Source organism: Schistocerca serialis, chromosome 5, assembly GCF_023864345.2.
Source record: "Schistocerca serialis cubense isolate TAMUIC-IGC-003099 chromosome 5, iqSchSeri2.2, whole genome shotgun sequence".
Classification (NCBI taxonomy): Eukaryota; Metazoa; Arthropoda; class Insecta; order Orthoptera; family Acrididae; genus Schistocerca; species Schistocerca serialis.
The window spans coordinates 155,107,776-155,124,029 of record NC_064642.1 but is presented as its reverse complement, the minus strand read 5'-3'; the positions used below and the strand labels follow the sequence as shown (position 1 = coordinate 155,124,029).

Sequence of the window (16,254 nt, the reverse complement as noted above, 5' to 3'; positions counted from 1 at the left end):
GACCGCAGCAGTTGAGTCCCGTAGTGCTCAGAGCCATTTGAACCATTTTTTTCACACTGCCGCGTGGTCTTGTTAGTCATGTCCCCGGAATATAATGTGTTTTATTCCAGGTGTGCTAGTCCCAAAAAATGGTTCAAATGACTCTGAGTACTATGGGACTTAACTTCTAAGGTCATCAGTCCCTAGAACTTAGAACTTCATAAACCTAACTAACCTAAGGACATCACACACATCCATGCCCGAAGCAGGATTCGAACCTGCGACCGTAGCGGTCGCGCGCTTCCAGACTGTAGCGCCTAGAACCGCTCGGTCACCACGGCCGGCGTACTAGTCCCGCAAGGTATACAGGAGAACTTTTTGTTTAGTCTGGAAGGTAGGAAAGGCGGTACCGGCGGCAGTCAAGCTGTGAGAGCAGGTCGTGAGTCGTGCTCGTGCTCGGGCAGATCAGTCGGTAGAGCTAAAGGCTATCCCACGCTTGAGTCCTGACCCAGCACATAGTTTTGGTCTGCCAAGAAGTGTGCAATGCGCCCACACTGCGATGCCGACTGAAAAACTGCAATCTAACTACGTTCCTAAGACCACGTACACAGCAAATATTCACTACACCGCCTCCAGCTGATTTTTAGCAGTTCCTGCCGATAATCTCTTCCCGGACGAAACGGGAAGTAAGTTCAAAGTCAAAAGGGGAAAAAAATGCCACACGGAAGACGCTAGTTCTCTACTTTCCACCGTTGAGTCAGACCGGGTCAAGACCGTCCTTTTTATCAAACAGTACCTAAAGCTGAAGACCACAACAACAACAATAACCTAAAGCTATGGCTCAGTAACTGATTTGAGGCTTATACCTACGATCACGCTCGCTCACTAAATTGCACCAAACGTGCAGAGTAATAGAAATGTTCATTCAAAATTCTGCGCACACCCACGGGAGTGTACTTTGGGTTTTTGGAGGCTTCCAGTATTGGGAAAATAACTTTGTTGATCACTAAAGATGGCTGATTAGTTACAGAGAGTGTTAAATAAGTAAAACAACACAGTTATTTCTCGGCCGGTTACGGATGAAAAAGTGCGCCATTTATTGTGGGACATCGTGGAATATTCCCACTTCAGCCCCTACAGTTTCTTGAAGTCCCTGTAGGTGTCAGTGCTATCCGTAGTTTTCAAAACGGCGTCTGCAACGAAGGTGTGTCCCAAGCAAAGAGCTGTCATTGGGTTTCTTTTTGTGGAAAACCAGAGCATCGCAGATGTTCATAGGTGCTTGCAGAGTGTGTACGGACACCTGGCAGCGAGTAAAATCACGGTGAGTCATTGAAACATGTCGCTGCTCAACTGGATGTCTCTGTTGGAAGTGCTGACACACTAGTCACCAGTTGATGTACTCAAAGGTATGTATCCACTCGTTTCCTCGCCGAAAGAGGGGCCATCTGTGCGGAATTGACTGCGCGTTACGAGGCTGATTGTGACAATCTTTTGTCGAACATCGTCAAAGGCGACGAAACATGAGTTCGTCATTTCGAACCAGAAACAAAACGGCAATCCATGGAAAAGAACCATACTTCTTCTCATCCCAGGAAAACGTTCAAAGGCACACACTCAGCTGGTAAAGTCATGTGACGGGTTCTGGGCCATTGAAGGGGTTACTCTGTGTGATGTCCTTCCTCATGGTGCTACGATCAACTTCAAAGGTTGAAGAAACTACTTCAACGTGTTCGTCGCCACAAAAATGCAAACGAATGAAAACGCACGGCGTCACAAAATTCTGCTCACCAGAGCGGAGCTCAGAAAACTTCTTTGGACTGTTCTTCCTCATCCATCCTACAGCCCGGATCTCGCACCTTAGGAGTTTCATCTGTTTTGCCCAACGAAGGATGCACACCACGGAAGCAGGGATGTCACTGAAGCAGCAAGGCATTGACTCCAACGTCGACCAGTCAAGTACACTCCTGGAAATGGAAAAAAGAACACGTTGACACCGGTGTGTCAGACCCACCATACTTGCTCCGGACACTGCGAGAGGGCTGTACAAGCAATGATCACACGCACGGCACAGCGGACACACCAGGAACCGCGGTGTTGGCCGTCGAATGGCGCTAGCTGCGCAGCATTTGTGCACCGCCGCCGTCAGTGTCAGCCAGTTTGCCCTGGCATACGGAGCTCCATCGCAGTCTTTAACACTGGTAGCATGCCGCGACAGCGTGGACGTGAACCGTATGTGCAGTTGACGGACTTTGAGCGAGGGCGTATAGTGGGCATGCGGGAGGCCGGGTGGACGTACCGCCGAATTGCTCAACACGTGGGGCGTGAGGTCTCCACAGTACATCGATGTTGTCGCCAGTGGTCGGCGGAAGGTGCACGTGCCCGTCGACCTGGGACCGGACCGCAGCGACGCACGGATGCACGCCAAGACCGTAGGATCCTACGCAGTGCCGTAGGGGACCGCACCGCCACTTCCCAGCAAATTAGGGACACTGTTGCTCCTGGGGTATCGGCGAGGACCATTCGCAACCGTCTCCATGAAGCTGGGCTACGGTCCCGCACACCGTTAGGCCGTCTTCCGCTCACGCCCCAACATCGCGCAGCCCGCCTCCAGTGGTGTCGCGACAGGCGTGAATGGAGGGACGAATGGAGACGTGTCGTCTTCAGCGATGAGAGTCGCTTCTGCCTTGGTGCCAATGATGGTCGTATGCGTGTTTGGCGCCGTGCAGGTGAGTGCCACAATCAGGACTGCATACGACCGAGGCACACAGGGCCAACACCCGGCATCATGGTGTGGGGAGCAATCTCCTACACTGGCCGTACACCACTGGTGATCGTCGAGGGGACACTGAATAGTGCACGGTACATCCAAACCGTCATCGAACCCATCGTTCTACCATTCCTAGACCGGCAAGGGAACTTGCTGTTCCAACAGGACAATGCACGTCCGCATGTATCCCGTGCCACCCAACGTGCTCTAGAAGGTGTAAGTCAACTACCCTGGCCAGCAAGATCTCCGGATCTGTCCCCCATTGAGCATGTTTGGGACTGGATGAAGCGTCGTCTCACGCGGTCTGCACGTCCAGCACGAACGCTGGTCCAACTGAGGCGCCAGGTGGAAATGGCATGGCAAGCCGTTCCACAGGACTACATCCAGCATCTCTACGATCGTCTCCATGGGAGAATAGCAGCCTGCATTGCTGCGAAAGGTGGATATACACTGTACTAGTGCCGACATTGTGCATGCTCTGTTGCCTGTGTCTATGTGCCTGTGGTTCTGTCAGTGTGATCATGTGATGTATCTGACCCCAGGAATGTGTCAATAAAGTTTCCCCTTCCTGGGGCAATGAATTCACGGTGTTCTTATTTCAATTTCCAGGAGTGTAGTACCATACGGTCATACAGGCCCGCCGGCCGGAGTGGCCGATCGGTTCTAAGCGCTTCAGTCTGGAACCGCGGGACCGCTACGGTCGCAGGTTCGAATCCTGCCTCGGGCATGGATGTGTGTGATGTCCTTAGGTTAGTTAGGTTTAAGTAGTTCTAAGTTCTAGGGGACTGATGACCTCAGATGTTAAGTCGCATAGTGGCTAGAGCCATTTGAACCATACAGGCCCTCCTAGGACGGTGGCGTAAGACTGTGGCACTGAACGGAGATTATGTTGAAAATTAGGGTTTTGTAGCCAATAGAATGGAGATTAATATGGTGTATTGGGATCCTGAATAAAACCAATCTGCTTTCAGAAGAAATGTGTTGCATTATTTATTGCACGCCCCCCGTACTTCAGAAATAAATTTAGAAGCAGCAATTCCGACCCGGAGGGTACAAGACGTGTGTCTTACATCCCACTAGCGCTGTTGGCTATCTCTCTGAATTAGTGAAGCGCCATCCACGCCACAGTGGGCAAGTAACTGGCTTCCACGCTCCACGAGCGCTACCGGCCCATTCCTGACTTATGGAGCTCCAAAACCACTGCGCCAAATTGTTTCAACATCCACAACTTTCAGTGAGTCAACCTCAGAAGCATAACGAAGATGTTCCAATGACCATTTCCTGCTACCGCTAGAAGCTCTTTTCTGGAAGGTGCCTCGTCCTGATGGGACTCCTCAGTTCTTTCCAGAAGGTGCTGGAAAACACCTGCCGTCGTGAAAGCCACAATCCCTTAAGCCAGTCAAGTATGGTCCGATCAAACCCAACCCATTTAGAAGGATTACGGAGAGCCTGACCCAGGTCAGGTTGGACAAAGCCACCTTCCCAGGGCTACCGGAAACCGGCCCTGGCGTTCACAGTAGCCACAGGATGAGCCCAAGGACACGTCTGGGAACGATACGTCACAGTATCTATTAGTAGAGCTTTGCAAGCCACCCTTTGGTGTTTGCTACAGCCTGACATAACACCCAACATTGTTGAATGCTGAAGCTTCTTTAGAAAATTCTGGACGGAAGAAATTAAAACGACATGAAAAGTCTAGCATTCCTTAGGAATGCGTAGTGTGACTGTTTTTGTTTGCTCATCATGTGCGCATAAGTAATTCCTCTTCTGTTACAGGCACGAACCTGCTGTCAGAAGTAGCCTATCTTATGAGTCGTGACCAAGTAGCGGCATTCCAGATGATCTCAGTATCCAAGAGTCTACGAGAGAACAGACAAATAACGGTTTTTATCTTATTGAAGGGACAGAGTCAGTCCTCAGGTACCGAGTTCCTCGTGGATATTTCAGGAGAAGTGTCTCCTAATGACTCTGGTGACGATGCTGTGTCGGATGCGGGCCTCACGCCACTGTGAGACTTATGAGGCATTCTGAAACAATGGGGCCACAGATACGACACAAAAAAAAATTCCTGATGACTCGGTGGTTATAGTCAGAGAATGAAACCGGCATTGCGCCTGAAAAGCTTTCAGTAACGTGAATGATGTAGTAGACTCTGTGTGGTCGGTAGCTGCAGAGAGCAGTCATACTCGTCGTCTTTGAATACTTCAACAAAGACTCTGAGCACCGGGACATCAGTAGCTACTGGAATACCAGGTCACAGTGCCTTTGTAAAACAGCGTATCTCCTTAAAGTTACAGAAAATCGGTATTTAGTTTGAAGGGATTAGGTGATGGGTTCTTAGGACACATTACTCTAGCTGTTAAATAGACATTAAGCATTTCAATGGTTATATGAATTCATTGTTTCAGTTATTTTTACAGCTACCATTCGTATTAACAACCAGCAATGAGCTTTCTAGCTGAGCATGGCAGTGTCTTTATCCACAGGATGACGGGAACATTTCATTCTTTTTTTTACTTTTTTTATGCCTTTCTCCCTATTTCGATGACTGCTCTTCACATTTCCGCTTATACAGGGTCAGAATTATAAAAATGGCAGATTACCCTGAACTGAGTATTTTGAGATCAAATCTAATGGTCACCTTATAGTAATAATGTTACCTCATAGCAACTGTCAACGTCTTTGTCATAGGACGTTTGGCAGTGTCGTCTTTTGTAGATGAATTTGGGTTTCTTTCGTCTATCAGTGTCATTCGCTTGTCTTCACCGCCGCCTAAGTTGACGCTGCCACTCACTCTACTCCCTCTCCAAACAGTCGTTAACGGCCGCTTGGTGGAAATGACTGAAAAGAGTGAGCTTCGATGTAGTAAGCAATGAATGTAACAGCATTGTGTCTCATTGGTTATTTTTGGAAACAGATGAAGACCATCCGCCGTCTATGAGTTGTTTTCTACTCGCTGTGCGCTTCGCAACCTTGCATTGCAGATAAATTACAGCGTCTCCTGCGAACAATTATTTCCTGGCGCCGGCATTACGGGCGAAGTTATTAACGCACAATGTGAATAACAGAACAGCTGTGCTACTGCATTACCGCTGGGTAACCTCTCTGATACCTGCATTCCCGTCTGCACACCGAGTGCTACGGTTAAGGACCATCAATCCAGTCGCATAATTAGACATAATTGAATTGCGCAGAGACGCCCACTAATGAGCAATTCAATTAGAGACAGCTGCCATGCGGGGAGAAAGCGCTGTTGCCGCTTCGGAGGACGCTGAAGTTCAGCGCTGGATGTAATGTCGCCAGACTTTGTGCTGGCGAGTTGATTAACAGTCACGTCGGCGGCGGGCAAAGAGCAGTGCAAGAATGTCATTTGTTTCCAACTTCTGGCCGAGTTGGTGATGATTTGAGAAGCCATACCGTGGTATTCCGTGGATCCCATGGGTATTCTGCGAGGTCGCGTTACTGCCAAGGTGTATGTGACCCTTGTGGCTGATCAGGTCCATACTATGCTTCAGTGTTTGTTCCCCATGTGTGCTCCAAGACGGCACGGTCCCTATTCACACAGTTCGAATCGTCCAGGATTGGTTTGTGGCCATCACAGTCACCAGATCGCAGTATTATTGAGTCTTCAACGTCTAGTTTGGAAAGAAGGGTGCGCCATTGCTAACCAACTCCATTGTCGTTACCTGAACATGCCATTATTTTGCTAGAGGAATGGTGTTGGATTCCCTTCAAAACAATAAAGCAGCGGTGGTTATTCTTTCCGAGACGACTGGAAACTGTTTCGAATCCCAGCGGTTGTCCTCCACCTTGTTAGACACCTGTAACGCGTTGTGTTTTTGGTGTTTCCATATTTTGTCCATCCTCTGTAAATCGTTTAGTGGCTACACCATTCCCGTGTAGCTGTGGTCTAGGGGTATCGTCTTTGAGTAGTAATCAAAACGGAAGAGGCTGGCACAAGAGAATTATATGTAGTGGCCCCATTACAAAGTTTCGACTGAGTAATTATTAACAATAACCCTCACGAGGGCTATTTAGAAAGTAAGGTCCGATATGTAGCGAAATGGAAACGACAGAAAATCCGATGACGCTTTGCACAGAGGTGTTTGTCAGTGTCTCTAGTACGCCTATTGATCGCATCACGTGGCCCTTTTCAGTTCTGAGCACACAATGCGCATTCAAAGACGCCTAGAACAATAGTGTCTCCTGCAAAGTATGGATTCCCGCTTCGAGGTACGCCCGATTTCATGCAACACCGCGTAACGTATCTGTCATGAATTTCCTTCTTCATGAAAATTCTCGGCCGTGGGCAATGAGAAAGCCCTTGCACCGTTTTCGACGGGAAGTGTTTGATCACCCACCGTGTAGCCTGGACTTGTCTCTCTCTGACGTTCGTCTCTGCTCATATGAACAGCTAGCTATGAACAGAAAGGTGGCGGAAAGCACACGTGGCTGCCTTCTATGACGAGTGTATTGGAAAGTTGATACAAAACTACAGCAAATGACTGCGTTGTAGCGGCGACTATATATATTGAGAAAGCTGGAAGGTGTAGCAAACTGTTGCAAATAAAGCATTTTTTATTTTCACTGTGGTTTCCATTTCGCGGCCAATGGGACCTCACTTTCCAAATGGCCCTCGTACCTCATGACCAATGGCTATGACAAAACATTTCATTGAAGTTCGAAAGTAGGAGTATCAAAGAAATGTTTACTCCTAGCTTGCTTTCCCATCCACCGGTCAAGAAATATTTATAGGTTTTTGAAAACGACTTGGCAATCGAAACCGGTGAAGCTAGCGAACATTTTACGTGGCCACTGACTGAAATAAACGTTCTAGTGTAACGTTATATGCTCGCTGATGCTCTCAGTCTACATCATGACAAATATGAACAAAAAATATGGAAGCCTAGTGCTTTTTTCAGTATATGTTTATGACTCAAAACTTAGTAAAGTCGACAACTTGCTTGACACGTACTGTGCACCTTCCCACCGCGTCGTAGAATCTGACGTGCAGTGCAAAACAGAAGTTTACTCGCGTTGCGCAAGTTGCCTGCGATACAAAGAAAGATAGGGAACATTGAATAAACGGCAGTCGTCTCAGACGCAAGAAGCGTCTCACGAAAGAATTCAGCCTACGGGGGCAGAGAAGTCAAGGCCTCGGCAACTGCTCAAGTTTCCTCGAAAGTAATTAAGAGAGTAAGAGGTGCAACGGCGGTGTCCGCTTCAGTTGCTGGCGGCTTTTTGTTGCGCTGTTGAAAAAGTCTGCAAGTTCGTTAGTACCCCTTCTACGGTAAACGAGGGCGCTGTTCATTTTCTATGTAAAGTACGAGACGGCAGACGATAAAATTCTACTCTGCAGCTTAGCAAAAGAACCCGAACTTTTAAAACGTACTGTCGAATCAACTTGTTCAGTAATCTAATTTTAGCCTCACAGCTTCCCGTTCCGTTTCATAAACTCTGACGGCAATGTTTTGTTGATGTTTTCTTTTGGAACCAAGGTTGAGGAACATAGCGCAGATAATTACTGCATCAGTGCTGCTAATAAAGTCGGAAGTATTGTTAAAGAACGGCTAACAGAATCATTTTCTGCATCAGCGGCCCGTTGAGCGCTCGTAAAGCCGCACTTCCCTGATGAGCCTGAAATGAGAAACTACTTTTTATTTTCGGTTTCGTTACTCAAATTGAGATTCACAGCAAGGGAAGAGCGCCATGGATGAACGATATCACTATTTACGGGTGTGATTTGGGATGTGTGATGGACCACTCCAGTTCCTGTTATGCTATTTATTGCCTAAACTCATTTACGCCACGATCAGTCTACAGCGCTGCTTCGTTCTTTGGCTGTAGGCGTTACTGTATGTCAGTACTGGAGGAACATTTCGATATAACACGACACTCCTGGCCATCAATGGCTGTTTTGCAATTGGGGAACGATACTTCTCTGAGCAGCTTTCCAGTGCTGACTTTATTATCAGTCACGATCGCGTATGATTTATGAAGCTATTACCTGATTCGGCATCTCAGTCATCTTCAGATAGCCTTATCCCATAATCCGCCTGGAGACGTCATCTTCCACGCGTGATCAGTCTTGCACTGGGCTTGTAAATAAAATTCCCTATTTGTCCTCATATTTCTTAATGGACCCCGTCCCAGTTCTGTAACAGGAGAAGTGTGCTTCACAGTGTCGGGATTCCGAACCTGGGGTCTTCGAGTGGAAGTCTTATACGGTGACAGCTGAGCAGACATACGAGTCTTGTGAAAAAAGTAATAAGACTAACAACACTGCGAGCGATTTGGCAACTCTGTGTTTTCCTGCTTGTGTACACTAGTGTATTCATCTCTTACAGATGCTGATTCCGAGTTTCAGCTCCGTACAGCAGTCACGTGATTTTTGAGAGCACCATCAGTGAACTTTGTGTGTGTGTGTGTGTGTGTGTGTGTGTGTGTGTGTGTGTGTGTGTGTGTGTTAACGAAAATGGAACAGTGGAATTTAGAGCAACGTTATGCAATCAGGTTTTGTGTTAAAATAGATGAATCCGCGAGTGTTACCTTTGACAAGTAGAAACATGCCTATGGGGAGCACTCCTTACGACGAGCACATCTTTTTCGCTGATACACATAACGTTTGGATGGACGAGAACACGTTGAAGATGAACCTTGCTCGGGGAAACCTTCAACGTCAAAAACCGACGTAAACGTCGAACGTGTGGCTGCTATCGTGACATCGTTCCTCCTGAATAAACCGTCAAACAAACGTTTTACGAAGATGTCCTTGAAAGGCTCAGGAAAAGGGTGAATCGAATAAGGCCAGACGTTGCAGACAAGTCGATGCTGCGTCATGACAACCCCTGTCACACAGCCATTTACATCACAGAATTTTGGACTTTAAAAGGCATTCCTGTCTTCCCATAGCACCCTGTTCACCTGCTCTGAGTCCTTGCGACTTTTTTCTTTTCCGAAATTGAAAAATGTCTTCAAAGGATGTTATTTTGGGAGTCTGGAGCCACTCCCAAGCAATTCTGGATGTGTGAGGTGTTGCGTTGTCCAGCTGGAATTGCCAAAATCCGTCGGAATGCACAATGGACATATATGGATGCATGTGATCAGACAGGATGCTTACGTACACGTCAGCTGTCACAATCGTATCTAGACGCGTCAGGAGTGCCATATCACTATAACACGCCCCACATCAGCTTGAACAATCAAATGTTCAAATGTGTGTGAAATCTTATGGGACTTTACTGCTAAGGTCATCAGTCCCTAAGCTTATACACTACTTAACCTAAATTATCCTAAGGACAAACACACACGCCCATGCCCGAGGGAGGACTCGAACCTCCGCCGGGACCAGCCGCACAGCTTGAACAATCCCCTGCTGACTTGCAGGGTCCATGGATTCATGAGGTTGTCTCCATACCCGTACACGTCCATCTGCTCGATACAATATGGAACGAGACTCGTCCGACCAGGTAACATGTTTCTAGTCATCGACAGTTCAATGTCGGTGTTGACGGGTCCAGGCAAGGCGTAAAGCTTTGTCTCGTGCAGTCATCAAGGGTACACGAGTGGGCCTTCGGCTCCGAAAACCCATATCGATGATGTTTCGTCAATGGTTCGCACGATGACACTTGTTGATGGTCCAGCAAAGAAATCTGCAGCTATTTGCGGAAGGGTTGCACTTCCGTCACGTTGAACGATTCTCTTCAATCGTCGTTGGTCACGTTCTTGCAGGATCTTTTTCCGGCCGCAGAGATGTCGGAGATTTGATGTTTTACCGCATTCCTGATATTCACGGTACATTCGTGAAATGGTCGTACGAAAAAATTCCCACTTCATCGCTACCTCCGAGATGCTGTGTCCCATCGCCCGTGTGCCGACTATAACACCACGTTCATACTCATTGAAATCTTGATAACCTGCCACTGTAGCAGCAGTAACCGATTTAACAACTGTGCCTGACACTTGTTGTCTTATGTAGGTTTTGCCAACCGCAGTGCCGTATTCTGCCTGTTTACATATCTCTGTATTTGTATACGCATCCCTATACCAGTTTCTTTAGCGCTTCAATGTAGTTTAAATTTCAGATACTTCTCGTAGAATGAAGTAGTGTTGCTATCGTTGAGTGCAACAAAATTGTTCTCAAATAAGTTACTGTCCGTAGCTGTTACTGTGTCAGGGTTCACCTTTGGTTTTTCGAAACCTGTCTAATAGTCTGAGTACTCTGGGCTACAAACCTAAAAAACAATGACCTGACTCACTGAATTCTCTCCCTCTCTCTCTGTCTCTCTCCCACCCACACACACACACTCACTTTTTCTTCCTCTCCCCCCTCCTTCACCCCCTCCTGTCCCCCCCCCCCCCCCCCATTTATGTGTGTGTGTTTGTAAGCCAGCGCCGTCCCTGATGTCCGCAGAAGAAGCCATTGTCCCTGAGCGCTCGACGCTGCAGCGGTATTTACGTAATGTAAACGTACGCAGCTGTGGTCATCGCTTTTCGCGGACCTGACAGCAGAGACACACGGCGCAAACGGAAAGTGCCGGTTTAGAGAATCTCACCTTCCCATACTGCGATGTTTTTTGTGTCGGGTCTGTTGAAATTATGACAGTAGTATGAAGGATTCGCTGCCGTCTAGCGCCCTGTATCAGAATACTGTATCTTTTTGCGCATAAACTGGAATCATCAGCCCGCATCTCGTGGTCGTGCGGTAGCGTTCTCGCTTCCCACGCCCGGGTTCCCGGGTTCGGTTCCCGGCGGGGTCAGGGATTTTCTCTGCCTCGTGATGGCTGGGTGTTGTGTGATGTCCTTAGGTTAGTTAGGTTTAAGTAGTTCTAAGTTCTAGGGGACTGATGACCATAGATGTTAAGTCCCATAGTGCTCAGAGCCATTTGAACCATTTGGAATCATCAACCCTGCTTGACATTGATCAACCACACTGAAAACTCTTAAATCACAATGCATAACATATTTCACTCAGAACATTTTGACAGGTTAAAACTGAATGTGAAATCGGTTCTCAGATCCAAACCCTGCCTTTCTTGGAGAGTGTACTGCTTACTAAACTCTTCTCGCACACATGTATGCTCCTTAGGATGTCTAGCGGCCCTGTTCCATTAGCAAATAATGCGCGGTTATGACGGTTGTGGGTAAGCCTTTATATGAACTCGAGGGTTTTTCTGCTTTTACCGTCGTGGGCATTTTATGGGATGAAGGGTGGAAACGGTATTATGCTGCCTGATTCTCCTTAGAAGTATGTTTGCAAAATTATCGCAGTCTTATCCACAATGCCTCCCTTGCAGCATCTCAAAAACTCTCTCGCATTTACTAAACGGACCAGTAACGAACCATGCCTGTCTTCTTTGTATCTTCCCTATCTCCTCTACTAGTCTGCTGAGGGCCTCAGACGCACGGGCAGTTCTCAAGAATCGGTTGAATGGGATTTTTGTACGCTGGATATTTCGTAGTTAGATAAAGTTTCCTTAGAAGTATTTCAGTGAACGCGTGCGGATAGCCGTGCGCGTTAGCATGCCGCTTACTGGATTCGGGGAGGTGCGACCAATCCGGATTGAGCCCGACCGGCGGATTAACTCTTTGGATACCATGCCTGAAACCATCGGTTTACTACGATTTTTATTTTTTAAGTGCCAGTGCCTTTGGTGTAGCAAGACAGAGACATCTAATGGTGCACTGAGTTACTTCTACGAATTAAGAGGATCATGAAGACTGGCAGTAAGTGTATTCCTATTGCAACGTAAATTTGAGATATTACTAGACCTTTTATGAGTGGTTTCGAAATGAAATCACTGGGACGTACATAGTTTTGATACAAAATTTATTAAATTTTAGTACTTTTTTCCTTGTTGTTTACGACTATAATTAGTTTCCAGCATCATGAACTACACTAAAATTAAACTCCTCTCGAACAGGCCATGAAGGCCCAACGGTACCGACCGCCTGCTGTGCATCCTCAGCCCATAGGCGTCACTGGATGCGGATATGGAGGGGCATGTGGTCAGCACACCGCTCTCCCGGCCGTATGCCAGTTTCCGAGACCGGAGCCGCTACTTCTCAATCAAGTGGCTCCTCAGTTTGCTTCACAAGGGCTGAGTGCACCCCGCTTCTCAACAGCGCGCGGCAAACCGAATGGTCACCCATCCAAGTACTAGCTCAACCCGATAGCGCTTAACTTCGGTGATCTGATGGAAACTGGTGTTACCACAGCGGCAAAGCTGTTGGCTTCGGGCTTTATGAATTCATGGGAGTTTCGAGACGTGGAATTGTGCTTAGGAAAAAAGAGAATTTGCCTTCAAATATGTCACAAGAAATGATGAGTGGCAGAAAACTGTATGTCCTAGTTGTTCCAAAGTGAAACCACCTCTTTAAAATAACTGTTTGGTTCCTTTTTGCCAATTTCTTCTTGTATTCGTTGCATAATTTGATAGTGAAGGTTAATTTTGTGAAGAATTTTAAAATTATATTCAAGAGTGCATGCCTCTGGATCACGGGGTCCCAGGTTCGATTCCCGGCCGGGTCAGGGATTTTCTCCGCTCGGGGGCTGGGTGTTTGTGCTGTCCGGATCATTTCATCATTATTCTTGAAAGTGGTGACACTGAACTGTGTAAAGACTGGGAATTTGTGCAGGCGCTGATCCAAAGTGCAACCATCTCCTAAAAAAAAAATTGAGGGTTTGCTTTTTGTCATTTTCTTCTTTTAAAAAAATGTTCAAATGTGTGTGAAATCTTATCGGACTTAACTGCTAAGGTCGTCAGTCCCTAAGCTTACACACTACTTAACCTAAATTATCCTAGCGACAAACACACACACCCATACCCGAGGGAGAACTCGAACCTCCGCCGGGACCAGCCACACAGTCCATCACTGCAGCACCACAGATCGCTCGGCTAATCCCGCTTGGCTTCTTCTTTTATTCGCTGCCTACTGTGATAATGAAAATTACTTCTGCGAAAAATTTTAAAATTATATTTGTTTTCATATTGATGGGAAAAAATGGTTCAAATGGCTCTGAGCACTATGGGACTTAACATCTATGGTCATCAGTCCCCTAGAACTTAGAACTACTTAAACCTAACTAACCTAAGGACAGCACACAACACCCAGTCGTCACGAGGCAGAGAAAATCCCTGACCCCGCCGGGAATTGAACCCGGGAACCCGGGCGCGGGAAGCATATTGATGGGAAAATTGGAAATTTGCGGTAAGGTCTTATGGGACCAAACTGCTGAGGTCATCGGTCCTTAAGTTTATGCACTACTTAATCTTAAACTAACTTACACTAAGGGCAACACACACCCATGCCCGAGGGAGGACAAGGCGCCCAAGACCTTTGTTGGGACTCAAAGGTATAACGAAGGGAACCGGTGTGACGTCCAACCTGGATGTGGTTTTTAGGCGGTTTCCCACATCTCATTATGTGGATACCGGGCTGGTACCCACGACATGGATCAGTTCCACGATTCGCAAACATTAATAAAACGTTCGCGCACTTTCACTTGGGATAACACTACACGCAGAGAGATAGGGTGCACAGATTCCCTCCAGAGGGAAGGGGATCGCGACAGGAAGGGCATCCGCCCTCTACCACTAACATTGTCAAATCAATAAATTATCATGTCGACCCCGCGAAGATACGGGGTGGAAGAAGAAGAAGAAAGGACCCTTCCAGTGGTGCAACTGCTTTTTCGACAACCAGTTTTACATGGTCGTGCGCTTCCGATCGCTCCGAAAGCATACTCCGTAGGTGTTTAACCACCTCAGAGCTTCAACTTGCCGTTAATCGCGATACTTCGTAACCACAGATGCCGTCCCGTTCCCTCGACAGGAGAGGAAATAGTGACATTCAGTCTGCCCTTGATGCACACTGAGAGGGCACAATGTTCAGCGCACTCACTGAGAAAGGCGCTGGATTGATTTCGATTCCCGATTCGGCACATTATGTTAGCATGCCCCAGATGTCCTTAATGGTGTATACTGCGCTACAGTGTAGAACAATGTCTTTTTTTATGATCATTTCTGCTTCATTTGTGGCACAATTTCCGTATTATTGAGTTACATACTTTCTGTATTACGGGGACATTACTGGACGCGGTGTTGACGTGGCCGCAATGTTCCTCGCCCCGCCACGTGGCGTGTCAGGCCAGCAGGATGCGTGGGAGGCGGCCGACTCGGGCGACACAAGAAGACGCGTGCTTTTTGTCCTCAGGCCGAGATTCGCCGGTTGGTGGCAGCGGCCGTTGAGTGCAACGCAATCTCGGCGGTGATGTCACACGCCTCGTGTCCGCCGACGGTTATGGGATGTTTGCCGAGGTACTTCAAGCCATCTCCGCGACATTCGCGGAGAAAACAGCCGGCGAACAGTACCTTACGCACTCTGTCCATGGCATCTCCCAACCGTAAAAAGCTGCTGCATTAGTAACCGATTATTTACAATTAGTCTCAGTTATAGATCATCATCAACATAGTACACGGACATTCGTGAAATATGAATCGTCAAGTCGGAAAATCACAGTTAGGTAGCTAATTTTTTTGTTTGGAAGTATCTGTCTTCAGTCGTGGTACACATTGAAATCGCTGCTTCTCGGCAAGTTAGTATAACGATAGGTAAAAGCACTCCGTCTTCAGGCCACGAGTGGCCTACCGGGACTATCCGACCGCCGTGTCATCCTAGGACGAGGATGCGGATAGAAGGGGCGTGGGGTCAGCACATCGCTCTCCCGGTCGTTATGATGATATTCTTGACCGGAGCCGCTACTATTCGGTCGAGTAGCTCCTCAATTGGAATCACGCGGCTGAGTGCACCCCGAAAAATGGCAACAGCGCATGGCGGCCTGGATGGTCACCCATCCAAGTGCCGGCGACGCCCGACAGCGCTTAACTTCGGTGATCTCACGGGAACCGGTGTATCCACTGCGGCAAGGCCGTTGCCTATAACGTTAGGTAAGCCAGAACAAAAAGTTGCAGCGCATTGATGAAGTGGAGTATCGTTCGATAATACGGAAAATATGAATTGTTTAGCTGGTTAATTTGTTAGTTAGTTAATTACATGTTCCATAGATCATTTGAAAGATTCTTTTATCGAAATGACGTGGAACGAGTCAGTTTACAGCATATGTATACATTATTAGTGCTAACATTAATGAACACATCATTTTCTTCCTATTCATGCAACCACACTTAAAAACTAGTGTTTTTAAGGAGTTGTCCTGGAGAAGTTATTTTAAATTATATTTAAAACTTGCTTCGCTACCTGTCAGACATTTTATGTTAATGGGCAAACGATCAAAAGTTTTAATTGCTTCATGTTGAACTCCTCTCCCAGCAGCTGACAGCTTTAACAGTGGATAATAAAAGTCATTTTTCCCTGTAGTCTCGTGGGTATATACATAAATCTCTGTTCTTCTCCAATTGTCATGGATTGCTTATGACGAAATTCAGTATCACAAATAGCGAAGTTAAAATGCCCAACACCTTGAAGAGGTATCTAATTGACGCCCG

At 47.2% G+C, this 16,254-nt stretch overlaps 1 protein-coding gene and 1 pseudogene across 4 annotated transcripts in view; one reads left to right on the top strand and one right to left on the bottom strand.

Annotated features, from left to right (window-relative positions):
* The window catches only part of LOC126480876 (protein TANC2), a 655,944-nt gene that overhangs the window by 493,232 nt on the left and 146,458 nt on the right, over positions 1 to 16,254 (top strand). The gene's annotated exons all lie outside the window — the stretch shown is intronic.
* Positions 15,568 to 15,685, bottom strand: LOC126482446 (5S ribosomal RNA; annotated as a pseudogene).